The sequence below is a fragment of the Acyrthosiphon pisum genome, chromosome A3 (assembly GCF_005508785.2).
Source record: "Acyrthosiphon pisum isolate AL4f chromosome A3, pea_aphid_22Mar2018_4r6ur, whole genome shotgun sequence".
Taxonomy (NCBI): Eukaryota; Metazoa; Arthropoda; class Insecta; order Hemiptera; family Aphididae; genus Acyrthosiphon; species Acyrthosiphon pisum.
The window spans coordinates 37,563,147-37,570,926 of record NC_042496.1 but is presented as its reverse complement, the minus strand read 5'-3'; the positions used below and the strand labels follow the sequence as shown (position 1 = coordinate 37,570,926).

The 7,780-nt window shown below is 28.2% G+C and overlaps 1 long non-coding RNA gene across 1 annotated transcript; it reads right to left on the bottom strand.

Annotated features, from left to right (window-relative positions):
• Positions 1–3,882, bottom strand: LOC107883954. The gene is made up of 3 exons (XR_001679609.2): positions 3,528–3,882; positions 853–918; positions 1–20 (listed from the first exon to the last, which is right to left on the bottom strand). It is a non-coding gene; the product is annotated as an uncharacterized LOC107883954 (long non-coding RNA).
• Between the last annotated feature and the right edge of the window lie 3,898 nt (positions 3,883–7,780).

Sequence of the window (7,780 nt, the reverse complement as noted above, 5' to 3'; positions counted from 1 at the left end):
AGATCCATTGCTTCTTTTAACTAGAAAAAATATTTAAAAATTCTTAATTTTTTGTTACAAATATAAACCATTAGTAAATAAAACCAATACTAAATTTATCAGTATATAAAACTATATAAAATAAGTTATATTGTATAAACAGAGGCGAGAAACTAAAAACAATCTTCAATTTAATTTTTTTGAACATTAATATCTAAAAAATTTGTTCTGCATTAATAAACCAAAATAGTAAGTTTTTTATTCTCCCCTTCCCCTCAAACAATTAAAAATTCTGGATCTGTCTGGTGGTTAGAAGTTACAAAGAACTAATAGTTATTAACTTATAAACAAATTAAATTGTGTTACGATTGAAATGTATATTATGATATAGTCCTTAAATACTCATGACATACTAAATTTACAAATAAAACATTAATATTAACAATAAAACTAATATTTACATATTACATTTCTAACATACTTTTGTTGTTTTTCATATCAGAGTTAATTAAGCTTATAATATTATCCGTGCCCTCATGGTGACTTTTAATTCAAAGTGTATCACATTATAATAATTTTACTCTAAATAATATATAAATCTGGCTCTTGGGCAAACAGTTTAGGGACCCCTTTAAGAAAAAAAAAAATTCCAATTGCATCATAAAAATGTTTGGGCCCCAGGCTCGTGCCCTATGTGTCTTTAGCGTAAAGAAGGCTAAGATGATAACGATATAACATTCACAACAATACTTGATTGCTTATTTATACAATAACTGGAGAATTCAATAAAAATATATATTAGGTAGGTATATACAATAATATCATATTAACAATCAATTAATAATTAGTAATAAATATATTATAATATATTACCTTAGTAATTTATTGAACATTTTTCTTTTATGTATGAAGATAATTATTTCCAATGATTAGATTAACCTAAAAAAATAAAATAATAATTTAGTGATATTTATTGACGTGTTCTACATGTACTGACTTATTCAATTAATCAAATCATACATGTAGTAAAAGTATACAACTTTTGTTTTACAATACCAGTTAATTAAAAATAATAGCTAAATAATTTACATAATGAAAACACATACACTATGAATTCATGACTAAAATGGGACATGATTACATATTATTATAATAAATAAATAATAACAATATAATATTCAATTTACAAAATTAATCTATATCTCACAACTTATATAATTATATTATGGTATTACTAAATTGGTAATTAAATATTTTATTATCAAGAAATAGTTATATTATTATGAGGATAAAATACATAATTAGTAAAAAATTGTATTCATAAACATAAAGTTAGACAAAGTAATATTATAAAAAATAAATTGAAAAGTAAAATAATTAAAAACTTTTTTTAAGAAGTTATTAATATCATAAAAAATAAATATTGACAGATTTAGTTCTATCAAACATTTATTTTATTATCTAATTACTGTCATACAACCAGAGTTAAAAAAAATTGGGATAACTATTAACTATAAACTTTTTTTAAATATTTTCTATAAACATAACTTAACTCACTCAATTACAAATAATCATTAACTTGCCCAGGCTTGCCATTCGGTAATAAATTATTTAATTATTTGACCAACATTTACAATTTGTTTATACACATACTTACAATTATTATAATATAAATATAATTGCTCAGTAGCGTTTTAAAAGCTTGTATGAATAGAATATTTACTGTTGATGAGAACGATTAAACAAAGTATCTTAATGTAACTTTAGTGCATACCTATTACTTATTAGTATTCATTTAATACTTATTAGTGATATAAAACTTTAAACCTATTAAACATACCGCTTATTCATTATAAAGAAAGATATGTTCAACGATAATCAACAAATGAAAAACTCCCAATGGATCATTAAATATAATTATTATGATACGTTATACAATGTCAAAGTGAAATCAATAAAAACTTAGATTTTCTAAATAAAAATGTATTAATGCAATATTGTTTACAGGTCCTTTTCAAAATAACTTTTTTGAGAAATTAATCACTGCCATATTCTTTTCCAGTTTTTTAACACTCGGTCAAACCTAAATATCCCCATCTTCTCAAGATACCAATATAATAGATCCTTATATAGGAACTAAGGATAATATTCAAATGTTCCAAAGATTCATTTCTGTATTTTGTTTAATATCAACAATTGTTATAAAACTACATCCTTTGAGCTTTGGTTTTAACTTGGAAACAAAAAACCGTGTGAAGCCATTTTAGATCAGTTGTGGAACTGTTAGGTTAGATTAATTACTGGGATTGATTTTTCAATACAAACCTATCAATGGACTATTGGATACTGGGATGGGACATTATAGAGACTTAGCATCTAAGAACCACTTTATCAACTTTCTGAATTTTTTGCCCAATATTTTCAAATACCTACACTTTTCATTACATATTCGTACGTCTTCTACTAATTCTCTAAAATATAAACAATAGATATTTCGAACAATCACGAGCCAGTGTCATACAAGAGGATGAGTCTTCAGGTTGTTCATTATATAGATCGGATGTTCTACTTGATTTATTTTTTGATTACACCTCGTAAATGTATAAAATAAATATTTATGTATCAACGTTTATTTTATTTTACCCTCATTATAAATAATTATAGCCATACGGGTAGAAAATTTAAGTTATTTTTTATGAAATGTGTTCTCAAAAATATGCATATTGCAATCTAAATTATATCATTTGACCACATAAAAGAAGGTTGAGTAGTATTCCTTTTCATATAAAATGTCAACTCATTACAACAGTTTTAATTTAGAGATTAATAAACAATGGAAATAATGATCCCACTCGATCTAACACTGAATTTCATTAGTGTCTTCTTTTACGGTTATTATACTTGCATTCTTTTTGTTTTTTATGTCGGATAACTGTTTAATTACTTTGGTTGTATTTTTGGTCTAACTCGTTTAGTATAATATAAAATATAGAAGTAATATTTACACATGCATAAATATATTCTAGTAAAACTACAATAATATGGTAATTAACGAAATGTATACCTTCTCTAGTTTTTACTGTACCTAATAATGCAGCAACGACTATTTTAATTATTTACTAAATTAGTAAAACTACAATACTAATTTTACATACCAACCTACTTAATTATAGTTTTGTTATACCTAAAAGTAAACAGTGAGTAATGCTACAAAAAAAGTAGGTACATACGCTACAGTTACAATATACCTAATTTCTCAGTATTTTTAAGTTTTAATATCACTTTAAACTTCAAATTATTATTATTGGAATACATCATTAGTTATATGAAAAACATGTGGAATGCACAACAAAAAAATCAATAATGTGGACCAACGGCACATCGCGTGGTCATTACATTTTTGTAATTAATATTTAATAACAATACCTAGGGTTCAAAAAAAACTCAATCAAAATACAACACTTTTGATATAATATAGGTAATAAGAACCTAGGTTAAAAAAAGCCGATACCCATATATATTCACACAACTCCATTGTTTGCACGTACCGTTAAAATGACACTAGGAAGTCGATCCATGTTTATGAATTTTGTATTAATAATTTTTCATTTCAATGACACCGCTTACATTATGTTCATACAACGTTCGACAATAATACTTGGTTGTCGGAACATCTTAAAGTTAACAGCCGAAACAAACAATTGGGCGGTGAAACGGCGCTTAACAGCAAAACGTTCAATTTTGAATAATGACAGGCGACAGCAGACGAGGACTAAGTCAAAAGTTAGGAGAGTAGAGAAAAGGCCATGAGGTCACGAGACAACGGTGGACAAACAAAGCGTCGCAACTCGAAACGCTGCCGGGTAGCCGCAGCCGACGAATCCAGCAGCGTCCATCTCGGTCTATCGGCCGGTCTTAAACAGTGCGGCCAACAGAGCCGAGAGAATCCATTATTCTCTTTATAATACATCATTAGATTTACACAATATTAATTACATTTTAATAAAAAAAAATGTTCATAAAATAAAAAAACAAATTTGTATGCAACAGTTCATAAATAACATATTCTACTGTAAAGTATTAACCAGCTTTTATCAAACACACGATGAGTCTTTCTCGCTTATCCGTGAACTGGTCACTCTAGCCGGTAGAGACATACAATATTATTATGCGGTAGACAGTGTCACGTGATGATGATGATGGGCGGCGGTCGCGGCACTTCGAAGTTAACAGAATAATAAAATTGACAGAATATGACGGAATGATTGTTTAGAAAAACCTGGAGAAGTCGCGGCTTTCAGTCTGCTGTATAGTATTAAAGTAGACGTATTATAGTGTGTCTTTCTCGTAGTTTTTTTTAACGGAGGGGGAATAAACAATATAATATTGATTGCAAAGTTACCCGTGGGAAATGAGTTTTTCAAATTGGCGATAGTAGGTACTTGATATTTATTTTAAAAAAATTGAATAATACTCGAAAATTATTCATCAGTTATCACAAATTACGTACCATAATAGTTTCCACAACGTTCAAATTTGTAATTATTGCGCCTATGCCTATAGTATATAGGTTCAGAGGCGTGTTTAACGAGGGGCAATAAGGGGCATTTGCCCCCAGCGTCCAAATTTGAAAATATTTCATAGGCGGCATTCGTATACTAATTTTTCATACATTTTTTGGTTTTTTCGTAATAAATTAATTTTTCCATCAGTGATTAAATATGTTATAAATTTAATGTTAAAAGATTTAAGTATTATATCAAATATATTTTTAATAATAATAAAACGTATTTACTCTCCCAAACGGCTATTATACATAGATCTTATTCGACTCACTACAATATCGACACGCATTTAGTCAAGACTCGACGGACGAGGTTATTGCTGTACAGACGTTCAGTCATTCTAGTAAATAAAAATAATATGTCGTATCAACACTATTAACTATAAATAGTTGATAGTTCTCCTTAATATCATACATTCATGATTCATATTATCTATGATAGGTATTGGCGTACCCGAATTATTGTGAATTCGTAAAAATACCTAGAAACCACTCAAGCCGGCAAATTTTCAATTTCCAGTCGTGTTTAATTATTAATTTATTTTAAAAAATTGTTTACAATATATTTATAAGTACCTATATAACAGAATTATCACTATATTAATATTATAATAATTGTGCTCATTACTTATTAGTAAGTGAGTTGAAGACAGTTGGTTGTAATGCTGTCTTGTGTATTTTATTTTATATTTGAAAATGATGTCTTTAAAAAGAGTCAAATTAGGTGGCGCTGAATATAAAAAAGAGCAAAAGTAAAACGGTAGTTACATTAGAAGAATTAAAAAGAATAATTACAAAATTACAAACTTTTTTTACGCCATCAGCGGTAGGTAAGTCTATACTTATGTCTTATACCAATAATTATTAATAATTAGTTATACTATTTAGCCACAATGCATACCCGAAAATTTAATAATTTGATGTTTTTATGTTCAATTCTTCATAGTTGTGTACTTTTAATATTTAATATATTACTATAAGAAATTTTTCAAATTGATCAATTGTTTTCTACACATAAAACTAAATTTATATATTATTGACATCATTCAGCACTGTATTTTTTGCAGTTTAAGTCGTTTTCATTAGTTTCAAGTACAACAAAACTATACATAACTTAAGCTATGATACGGAAAATATGCGTGCTTTCGTCGGCATTACACCATCACACGGCACTGTATAGGTTAGATACCTATTATCAAACTAGAAGCTAGGAACGTAGGTATTCATCTGTGTTTAGACGTAAGCCTTTTTTACGAATATATTGTAAAAATTTAAATATTATTTCAGTTTGTATGCCATAGTTATGAAAAATATAACTGTTCAAAAGACAAAAATGCTCATATAATATTTCATAAAAATTTAAATATCTTAAAAACGCCAACTTACAAATTTAATAAGTGACAAAATCGAATCTTCTCGGAGAGTACACGGAAGTAAAAAATTTGACAAAAAAAAAATCAAAATCAAACTTGTACATACGTCGGGCCCGTCAAGAAATGGACGTGATTAATTCTTCGACAAGCGTTAAAAAGTTTAAAATTACTCCGATAGATAACGCTGCCATTATTATATCGTCTAAAGACACTGTCTCGCCCAAATCGTGTCACCGGGACGATGAGAATGTTTTTGATTTTGATTTTTCAGTATCATAGCTCCGGGAATTTGTATTTTGTTATTCGAGAAAAGAGATGATAAGGTGAGAACTTGGCACTTAGACAAACAGCTGTGAAAGACGTGTCGACACGAAACCATACAATATTTTTGTTAGAAACAATAAAATAAGGTAAGACACACTTTTCTACCACGTTATATTTATAGCTGGTATTTCTATACCTACTACTATAATACGCACAGTGAAAGAAAAAATATTTTTATAAGCATATTATCACTATACATATACAGGTATAATTATTATTTATTGAGTATTATATTATGTATTAAAGTATAAACAATTTATCAATATTATACAGCTATATATTGAGCTGACATTATTACAGCTGGTAACCGCGCGTCCACGCCAATGAATTATAAGGCAAACGGACGTATGAACACTTTTAAGTTGTATTACTTAAAAAATTCAAATCCATCACCAGGACTCGAGACATCAATATCAATAACTTTTATTTTTATTACGACAACCTAAGGTTAAACACTTATCATAATAATATTATATTATCTAATCGTTATCACTATACTGTCATATCCTATTTTTTTTTATTTATTGCATACTTCATACTACAGCCCGAAGGCCAATTGCCAATTATCGGCGTCCAACATGAACCGACACGTAATTAATTGTATTTCAAATCGCGTATTTCTAATGTATTTTTTTGTGATGCTTTGGAGAATTATTTATGAATTGTTTGAATTGTTATGGATTTTTTACACAACACAATATAAAACATACGCATCAATTGAATACTAAAATAATTAATGTATTTATTATAAAATTGGTAGTTAAAAATTATAAGTCTTGCTATAAACTGTTGATCTAACACTATAATAATTCTACGACTGACTGACTCCCCTTGTGTGTTGTCGCGACCATGCTCCGTGTCACATACAAAAATCCTTATTCAGCTGATCCTACGGTCGCAGTGTCGTCCAACACACTCTGTGTTTCGTAAATACAACGAAATGCGATATTACATTAAAAAATTATTAGGTATATATAATATTCAGGGGTTCTTAACAGAATAAGATTAAAATAGCCATGAGAAAAATTTATTTTTTTAAATTTCCCGATATTTGGGGGGGGGAGGTTGAACTTCCAAGATCTTCCCCTGCATGAATTTTCCCCTAAAGTGAAATAAAACATATCTACTTGATTACGTATCACATATATGACACATGAAGAACGCTGTAATAGATTGTTATAATACTATTCGAGGACATTGTAATGTACCTATATTGCCTATACAATACGCCGCGTTACACTATCTTTAGGAAACTGGTCACAATGCTTTTTTTCATCTTGGCACAGGATAGTGATGATTTTTATTAAAATAATATTAGAAAACAGTAGCAAATGAAAAAGGATTACAATGTGTCTATTAATATTGTATATTATAGTGTACATTATGTATGGTTTGTAAAATAAAAAAAGGGACCAGCTTTGCTGTACGGTATAGTTGACCAGTATGTCTTTGTAATGGATGTGTTGTATTTGAATTCTATGATAAATCGTTGAATACGAAAAATGATTCTGAGCGGTGACGTTGTGTCATCCTAGCATAT